Raw genomic sequence first — 10384 nt, 5'->3', positions numbered from 1 at the left:
GCCGCCCGTCGCCGAGCCCCGTCGGAGCCGCCGCCCCGCCGGACGAGCCTCGCCGGAGGTACCCGACCCCGCCGCCGTTTTTTTAGAAAACCCTTCGGTTTTTTTAAAACCCTAGATCGGTTTATTTCGTCGGTTTATTTACTTAGCGAACGTCCGTTCGTCCGTTCGTTTTAACGAACGTGTTCTCTGTTTAGTTTCTGCTAACGAACGTCCGTCCGTTTAGCAGTCGTCGCTTTTCTTTTTATCGGATTTATTCCGCGATTATTCTGATCGCGATTTCTGATCCGATGTTCAAACCTGTTTATCTTTTCGCTCGTTTATCGGAATCAGGCGATTCAAGCGCCTGGAGTTTTGTCTCGAAACCCTCTTTCCGAATAACCAACTCAAACGAGATTTTTATTCTGTAAAATTTGGCTTAGATCCAGATTAGTAAAACGACATTGTTTCTTTTGCCGTTTGAGTTTCGTTGCTTCGTTTGATTGTTTCTTCTTGCAAAACTGGAGTTCTTAAGTTGAACTCTCCAGTCAGACTCTTTTATCTGGAGTTTTACTTGTGCATCTTTGATTTTTTCTTATGTATGTTATTGTTTGCTTGCGCTAGAATTCCCGGAGTGCGAAGCGTGTTACTACGAGTCTTTAGGATACCCGGATCGTCAGCAAGGCAAGTAACACATTGATCATACTCTTTTCATACCCAGTTTTTATGCATTAGTTTCAACCCTCAAACATTGCATGACTAGGATGTCTTTAACTTGTGGGTTGGGAAGTAGTTGCTGAGGTAGAATCTATTGCCCTGTTTATTACCAAACCCTTGGGAGTTACTTCTACGTTATGCTTATATTGCCATGCTATGCTCGTAGACGTGGATTGGGTTTGAGTGATATCCATGACATATGTGAGATTGTAAATTAATGGTTTACTTAAGGTGGCAACTTTAATACACATCTGGGTGGATTGAGCCACCTGGGGTTACCAGTGATTGCCTGTTTTATTTTTGGAAATCCCGGGGTTACCGTGTGATTCTCCTATGGACCGCCACCCAGGCTCAAAGGGAACTGAGTCTATTCATGCTAGAAACTTCCGTGTGCAGCCGCAAACTATTATGGGCTCTAGCATAGTTTGAGTAAGTTGCGTGAAGCTCTTGAAGAGGTGGATCAGCAGGTAGTGGGTTTGTAGGTTTGGTATGGTCTGCCCGGAGTAGAGAGTTAATGCTTCTGAAAGGCTGTGTCTCGGTCATCCGTCTCTCATACACCATGCAGTGCGAGAATCAACAGAGGCGATCGAGTCTTGCGGGGAAAAGTGCGCAAACCTCTGCAGAGTGTACAATCTAATCATGGTTAGTCGTGTCCCCGGTTATGGACAATTCTGAGTATCTAGTACTTGAGTATTCGCATGTATCTCAACACTCTTAAAATTAATATTGATGGGTTGTTAAGTACTTTTTAATTGGGATCATTGAGTTGGGGTTACCTTCTCAAATGATGTTTCAACTACCATGATAGTTAAATTAAAATTTATTCCTTTGAAGTAGGGAAAAATTGGCTTTTCGCAAAAACTGTAACCATAGAGTTTTCCACCGGCCAAATATGCATGTAGTAGTAGCATTATTCTATTATTGCTCTTCTGTGTTACATTGCCAGCATATTCCATGTGCTGACCCGTTCTCGGGCTGCAACGTATTATGTTGCAGACTTTTCAAACGAGTAAGGTTCGTAGGTCGTTGCCGTGCAGCTCAGTTATGCCGTTGGAGTTGATGGACTCACTTTATCTTCCAAGCCTTCCGCTGTTATCGCATCAGATGGCCTTAAGCCATATTATTGTAATAAGTTCTCTTTAGAGACATCCGATGTAATAAGTGTGTGATTGCTACTCTGTTATAAATCCTTCAAAGTACTGTGTGGTGTCAGCATTACTGATCCAGGGATGACACCTGAGCACAGAGACTTGACCATCTGAGGTCGGGTCGCTACAGTAGCCCACAAGGCCACAAGGGTTGTGGTAGAGAGATGAATCATGAATGGTTGGTGCAGTGTTGACTCGTCTCGATAAACGGATAATCATGTCCATTTAGAATTTCATATTGTTACGAGTAAATGAAACTCTGAGAAAATGCGGGAAAGTGGCGGCCATGAAATTATAGTTGGAATATTTCAACCAAAATCCATGTGTATGTGTGTGTGTGTGTGTGTGTGTGAGAGAGAGAGAGAGAGAGAGAGAGAGAGAGACCTTTGAGGTGTTTTTGTGGCATAGAAAATTCTGAATCGCAACAAAATGGTGAACCTGATAATAAATCCCCAAATAACAAAAACAAAAAGTAGCCATCGCTTTTTCATCTTTACACGGCAAAAGCGAATTACGTGGGCACCTTCAGTGCCTCAAACCAATTAGGCTGGACGGTTAGTACTCCTTGCTGAAAACGTGTAAATCTTTAAAATACAAAAGGCCATGTCACAGTGTCTCTGTCTCACGACTAATTCAGAAAAGAAATCGACAACTCTCTGTTTCGCGTGGCGAAAGTGACATGATTTACGACACTATGCATGTGCTCTATTTCATCAAGAATAATCTTATTTAGGATTGATATCATGTTTGAGAGAGAACCAATTAGTGATTGGATGGCTAGGAGGGTGATGGCATCTCAGCTCACTAAGAATCAAACCCTAGCCTTTAACGCTTTGTGTGTCGTCAATATGGATTATTCCTTAAATGGGAGGTAATGTTCGTTGATAGCGAGACGTATGTGGTGATTTCGTTAATCTTGAATCTCCGATCTGGTGTGTGGGTGTATGTGTGTGGTGGTGCGAGTATTTACATGTATGTGCATGTCTGCGTTGTAATCATTGTTTGTAAAAAATACAATGCCTGAGAAACTCAGTACAAGACTAGAAATACAAATAATTTAGAATGAAAGACAAGAACTTTAAGTACATTAGAACGGAGGAATATGTGACAATATCCATAAAAGTAACCACGTTTACATTGGGAAAGTGGATTGCGTGGGCGCTTTCATTGCCTCAAACTAAGTAAGTACATTCGTTTGAGCGATAAATAATTTGGGACGGAGGTGGCACTATACAAGGCGTCATGTCACCATTTCTCTCACGGTATCTCTTTGTCTCTCGTGACGAAAATGACACGATGCACTGCACTATACATGTGCTATATTTCACCAAAGCGAATACAGTGACCTGATGGATACAGGGCAGAGTAGCTGTTTGGCTGAGAAATTACTCGCACGAGATTGCTGTGGTGGAAGTAAATTCTAATGAATCATCTTTTCCCTGAAAAACAAAAAGACGAACACAATGTCTAAGAAACTCATACGGTTATACCAGTTTTGCCCTTCAAATAGTTAGCTCTGACTCTCCAACACAGCTAAAATCTAGTGCATGACACAAGCAACCGCACTGCGAGGTCGACCTGGAGTAGAGAATGAAGCCTTTGAATTTTTGAAGTATTAACCAGCATGTATACTCCTACCTATATGGATCAGCATCAGGCAGAGGAATTAGTTAGCCGGTGGAGTACGCATCAGCTTGCGCAGCTGAACCACAGGTTTTCATCAGAAGGCAGGAGAGAGTTTGCGGCCTAATTCTCTTCCCATACCTGCAGACTAGCTGGCGATCCATGCGACGACGGCGCTCGCCATCATCATCAACCACATGCTGTGCAGCGGCAATGATGAAACGGATAAAACCAGAGCGGGAACGGGAAAGGCAGTGAGAAAGAAAGAGTCCGTGTCCAAGTTGACGAGCAGAAGCCACCGACGCGGACTTGCATGGTGCAGAGGCCGGCTTGCTTCTTTTTTATTTACTAGCAAAAGGACCCGTGCGTTGCAACGGGAGAGAAAGTTCATGTATCCATATAAACGTCCATCAATGTGACACGCCAACATCCAAACGGTGCCATCCGAAGATGACATAGAGGCGCACGCCAAGGTAAAATGTATATCAGCAAAAACTACACAATGAATGAGTTCGCTTTTCTCTTAATTCTTTGGATTATCAGGTATTCGTCTTGATATAAAAGATGACCATAGGCCGAAATTACTTGCTACATTATAATTCTATGCAAAAACCGTAGTACGAAAATTATCAAATGACAACCTCAGAGAGCCTTTGCTTCCTTAAACGTCATGCCATGTAAAAAAATATCATATAACAGCTCATGATGGCTTATAGAAAGACGACCTCATCCATTTTTATCACAACCTTGGAAAATGTTGGCTGCAAAGGAAAATAACTTAAGAATGAGGAAGACCATGTCTCTACATAAAGAGCAACGACACTAAGACAAATAAACCAGCACCTGAAGGTGCTGGCACATAATTGGATTATCGACTTCATTAGTTCTATACATGCAACCTCTAACATGCTGGAAACAAAAAGAACTACATTTCCTAAGAACCGGTAACCTTGCACTATTCTTGTGCCTAGAGCAATCTTTAGTACCGCTAATAGAAAAACAAAAGCAATATATAGGATTTTCAATTATTGTTACCAATCTAAACTAACAATTGCTTGAGGTCACGCACCATAATCGTCTTCCATGGAGGAGGTTGGAAGCCTGCTCTACCCGTTCTTGTTATCTGGTTCCCATGTAAGAAGGGATGCATCCTTGTGAACTGATAAAAATGGATGTGAGAATTGATAAGCAACGACATGGTTTAGATCTGGAAATGAAGAACAGGGAAATGGAAGAAAAATGTCATTTTTCAGGGCTCCATGACAACAAAATGATAGTAATTTACACACTCAACATAAGCTTGTAATGCACCCAATTTATTTTAGCAAAAAATCCTTCAGTTACAATTATAAAAGGAGAAGGAAAAATAATATAATGTACATTGTAATAGACAATGCTGCTACACCACAAAACAGAGGGCTCACTCCTTGGCTAATATAATTTCCTCACTCCCGGCCACCTAGAACCCATTAGCAGCCGACCTCTGCATATATGTGATTGCGAACTTGCACTCACTATGAAAGTAATAACACAAGAAACAGCTGTAGGAAATGAAGCACTCTATTTTCGATTTTGTTCTGATTTCACAAAGAGCTTTTTTCTTTGTTGGCTACTCAAAATTATTTTCTTGCCTCCACCACTCCAATCCTTTTTGCCACTTCTTTGTGAGCTAAGTACCGGTGCATTGCTACGGAAGGCTTATGTCATAGGTTTTTCCATGTTCTGCAATAAAAGAACTATAAAATACTGGTTAACTACATGGTGATTTGCAAGAAAAAAAGTGCTTTAAGGATCCGTCAACCAAATGCCAATTCCATCTTATCAAAAGATTAACATGAGTGGAGGAGGTTATTAGGATCATTTAGGGACCTACTGGATACTCCTCACTTTAGCAGTTCCAACATGTCACTACATCTTTTTCATCATGGAATTCTCATCATTTGTTGATATCAACCACCGCCATTTCCTTATGGGGAGATACATCTACTTTCTTGTAGAACTCGTGTAGGCATCACACTCTTTGACGATTTTCTCCACTCTGTCACCCAACAGTTTATCATTCTGAAGAATGTGCTTGACATCTTTCCACATCATCAATAGGTTTGCTTGCCTCTGTCAAGGTTAAGTTAAAAGGAAAGAAGGATGGCAGTAGGGTCAATGACAATTCTAATGCTAGTAACATTCTAGATAGTGTAATAAGATGACAATAACAAAAGATAAGCACCTGCAAAGACCAATTCTCTAGCATGAGTGTAGTCCATTGACAATTTCTTGATGTTATGAGGGTCAAACGCCACATCCTATATGCAGATTGATGTGTCGGTGAAAAAACAAAAATGGGCGCCGTCGCACATAATAAAAAAGGATTGCCATGCTAATCTTGTTTGTTGTGGTCCTATCTTGCTAGTGTGATGCAAAACAATAGTTCTCAATTAACATTAATTGGAAAGTTACATGTTGCGCGAAAAACAGTCATTATGTGTGACAACACTCAGAAGTGTGTCAAAATGAATCTAAAAAGTGTTCGTGGAAGGAAATAACAGTGATGTATGCAAAGAGACCAAACTAAGCAAGTCTGTGTGTGTATGACTCTCTATTTGAGTATGCAAACAACCTGCACAATAAAACAACGTTCAGACTATTAGTAATCATGGAAGAGCTTACTATGAAAAATATAAACATACAAAAAAAAGGGTCATACAAATGGTAAAGAAGAAAGTCCACATAGTTATTCTGAAATAACAATCGGCATAGAGCCCACCATTGGCATAGACAGTTTTTCCTACGGGTGTTCATATAGAAGCAGTACGAATCAAACTGGACAAAACTAACATGTTAATCATATCTATATTTTGAAGAGCATTTTTATCAAATCTGGAGTGCCGTTTAACTGGAGAACGTTCAGGTGGATAAACTGTGCGTAAAGAGATACTCCTACTACAAACTCTTTTTATTATGCATAGAGCCCACCATGGCAAGGATGTTGCTCGGCCTCACAGATTTCCAGGTGCTCTTGCCGGGTCGATCCATTGCCCACTGGTGGCGGTGCGGGCTTGCATGATCATCGCTGACTTGTTTGCTGCTTGCATATGTGTTTGTTCCCCGTGCTCGCTCCGCAGGGCCCTTCCTATTTCTCTTCGACATTATCTCTCTGTATCAAGTCTCGAGGCTACTTGTTGACTTGTTTAACTCGTCCATATTTAAGTTGGTGAGGATTAGTGCAAAGAAGCGAGGTGGGACTAATTATTTGGGAAGGAACCTTAGTTTCTAACACAAACGGAACAGAGTTCAGCTGGTTGCATTCTTTCTGATGTAACGGGAGGTCCTGTGTTCGAATCACACATGAGCACCTGTTTTTATTTTTATTATGCTGATCGTTGAAGCCCACTGGGCCAGCAAAGCGAGTACCAGGCTACGTGCGAAAAGATCGAGCGAGGCACAGGCCCTACGAACGGACTGCGCGTTGAATTTAGTACCACCTCGAATAGCAAAGTAAAATAAAGAAAAATTGAAAGCGTAAATTCACGGGAAGAAGCGCATTGTGACGGTGAACCGGAGACCTAATCCGTGCTTTATTATTATTAGGAAGAGATAAAAGAGTTAAAATAAAAGATGCTCCGACGGGTTCACCGCAGCATCGCCACACACCATCGGCGCATGTATGGCAGGTAGGGGAACGTGCTACTCTCTTGTGTCAAAGACGATTTTATATTATGGGACAGAGTGAACACTTACCTGGCTCTATAGCTGGGCAGGCAGTGTTGCACCCCTGCACTACATAAGTAGGAGTCGGGACGGTGTCAACTGCCAATGATGTGTTCATGGCCATGGCCAACAGTCCGGTCGGACGTATATACATACAGGCGCACAGACGACGGATCGATCGCTGTCACCACTTATTACAGAATCAACGACACGTCTTGATCTGCACCAACCTCGCGCGCGATGAAACAACACAGCGGAGAGCATCGACCGATTCTCGCTTAATGTCCTCGTGCATGTGGCTGCAGTGACGGAGCCAGAAACTGAATATAGAGAGGGCCAAAACATGTCATATAATGTTAGAGGGGCCAAATCACCTAAACCTAACTAATTGTATCTGACAATAAATGATTAGGAGTATATATAGATGTATTTGCGAGAGCATAGGGGCCCCAAGGCCCCTGCAAGCACCCCTGCCTCCGCCACTGTGTGGCGGCAGCTCCCATAATGCACACGGAGACGCGCCCTGCTCCGGTCGACCATAGCTTGCACCGTAACCTGGCCTGACCCGATCAACCGTCTACTAAGTAGAATTTACTGTAATGACAATGATTTCACAGGCTGTCCCGGATCAATCGATGAGTTTCACCCGCATGCTCAAATAATATGCCCGCTAGCACGAGATGGAGACGCGCGCGCGACATACGCTGGGCAATTAGAGCAACTCTAGCAGACCCCGTAAAAACTTGACCCGCAAAACCCGTTTGCAGTTTCACAAAGATCGCGCTTGCGAGTCGAAAACTAGCGCGGCCGAACAGATACTGTAAAACAAACTGTAAAACTGAAATAAAGAGCTCCTTCCTCCAGTCCGGCCGTTGTCGCCCCTTCCTCCAGCCGGCCGCGCCCCGTCGGCCATAGGCCATGCCCCGTCGCCCATTGGTCGTGCCCCGTCCCTGCCGGTCGCGCCCCATCACCGCGCCGGTCGCGCCCAGCCTCGCCAGCCACGCCCCGTCGCCTCCGTCGTCTGCGTCCCGCCTTGCCGGCCATGCCCCGTCGCCTCCGTCGTCCGCGCCTTGCTCTATTGCCAGGCGAGCCGTGCCCCTTTGCCGGCCGCGTCGGGAGGATTCCGGTGGCCGGGCTGAGGTCATGGGAGGCCACGACGATGTCGAGCTCGTCCAATTCGAACCGGCGGCGATCGATTGCGGCGTCTAGCGGCCTTTTCCGATGTGCAGTGATGAATTCCGTCGAGTTTAGGACCGATTCCGGCAAACTCCGCGGCGGCGTGTTTGCTCCGACGAGGTTTGACCGGTATACGGGGCCCCCTATATTCGGCCCTCCAACCTCCAAAGATAAGGATTTTGGGTGTGCATTTGCGGTGGCCCTTAAAAATTTTATGGGTTGGACTACTTTTACGGTTTCTGTTCTGAACACTTTTTTCGCCCAAAACTGTAAAACACAAAATTTTTGCGAGTTTGACTACTTATGTAGGGTCTGCTAGAGATGCTCTTACGGTTTATACCCCACAAGGCCACACGGTTGTGGTAGAGAGACGAATGGTTGGTGCAGTGTTGACTCGTCTGGATAAATGGATTATCATGTCCATTTTAGCGCGTCATGATTTTTTTTGTATTGTTGCGGGTAATGAAACTTGAAGAAAATGTATGCAGCAATTTTCAGCCATAGGTCGGAGAAATCTTCAACGAAAATTCCATGAGAGTGACTTGAGGTGTTGCTGCATGGATAATTCTGAGTCGAGCCTAAAGGCCTTTTTGTAACACAATACGATCGCAGAAGCTTATATAGTTATATACGCATATGTACATTTACCCTAATGAGCGCACACACACCTTACCCTTGTCACCTACAGACTTTGAATAACTGATTATCCCATAAAACCCAAAAGATTTGCTTGATAAAATATGCAAACGTTATCATCGACATCTCCCCTTTGCACGACGAAAGCGCATTACATGGACACTTTCGTTCCCTCGAACTAATTAAGTTGGCATGCTTGTGCATCTATTGTCGAAAAGATGCAGATCCTTCTTTTTAATATAAGGTGTCGTGTCACAGAATAAAAAACATATCACCATTTTCATGTCTCGCTGGTAAAAATGACTTGATTTACGACACCATACATGTGCTTTTATTTAAAAAAAAAACAAGGTGTCAACTTCTCTACTTACTTGAAATGAATATAAGGTTTCGGGTTTTACTTTTCTTTCCACCACCCCTTCGTCCAACCTTTTCAGTATGATAATTAATCATCTTAATTTACTTACCTTCTGAACCAATCTCATTTTAATTTACTTACAAACTTCTCATCAAAATATAAAATAAATCACGGGCAAAATTTGATAAATATTTATTTACATTATTTCATTCATATGGGTGGGTAAATCACAAACTAACGTAATAGAATATTTATATTCCTTTGGCACAGACATTTCTCCGTCTCACCAAACAAAAATGACTTGATTTACGGCACCAACATATGCTTTTATTTTAAAAACAAGATGTCAACTCAAATAAAAAAAGGAGTCATGTCACCCTTTCTTTGTCCCGCAGTTAATTCAGAAAATGTCACAATTTCTTTGTCTCTCGTAGTGAAAATGACATGATTTATTGCACTAGACATGTGCGTTATTTCATGGAGGATAATTTTTTAAAGCTAGTACAATTTCGAAGGAACATGTACATTTTGGTCCCTATTTCTTAGTATTAAATTCATGCTCCAGTCAACTCATCCAGAAGTCCGAACTAATGAAGAGAGACAGGCAATATATTTCAACATCCCCTCACATCTAGACTTATTTTGTCCTTAGACGTGGGATTTTATGTAGGTCGCAGAATCTTTTTTTAATACTGCGTTGGCAGATCTTGAACTCAAGACCTCTTGGCTCTGATACCATATTGAATACATGCTCCAGTCAATTCAAAAATCCAAACTGATGGAGAGAGACGGACAATATATTCTAACACTTAGAATTTAAATTGAGAAAATGCTAATTAGACGAGTTGAAGCTTGGAGTAAATTCTCCCATCACAGTAGAGTTGGATCCTCTCATTGCAGTGCAAACGCTCCAGGCATAGAAATAATGTACTCCTCTATCATCAAGGAAATTAAGCATCTTTGTCTCTCCGTGAAACTTGTATTACTCATGTTAGGCGTACTCAGAATAATGTTAATGATTGCTTAGCAAATATTGGTAGACTAG

This window comes from Triticum dicoccoides, chromosome 7B (genome assembly GCF_002162155.2).
Source record: "Triticum dicoccoides isolate Atlit2015 ecotype Zavitan chromosome 7B, WEW_v2.0, whole genome shotgun sequence".
Classification (NCBI taxonomy): domain Eukaryota; kingdom Viridiplantae; phylum Streptophyta; class Magnoliopsida; order Poales; family Poaceae; genus Triticum; species Triticum dicoccoides.
Note: the sequence above shows the minus strand (reverse complement) of the source record.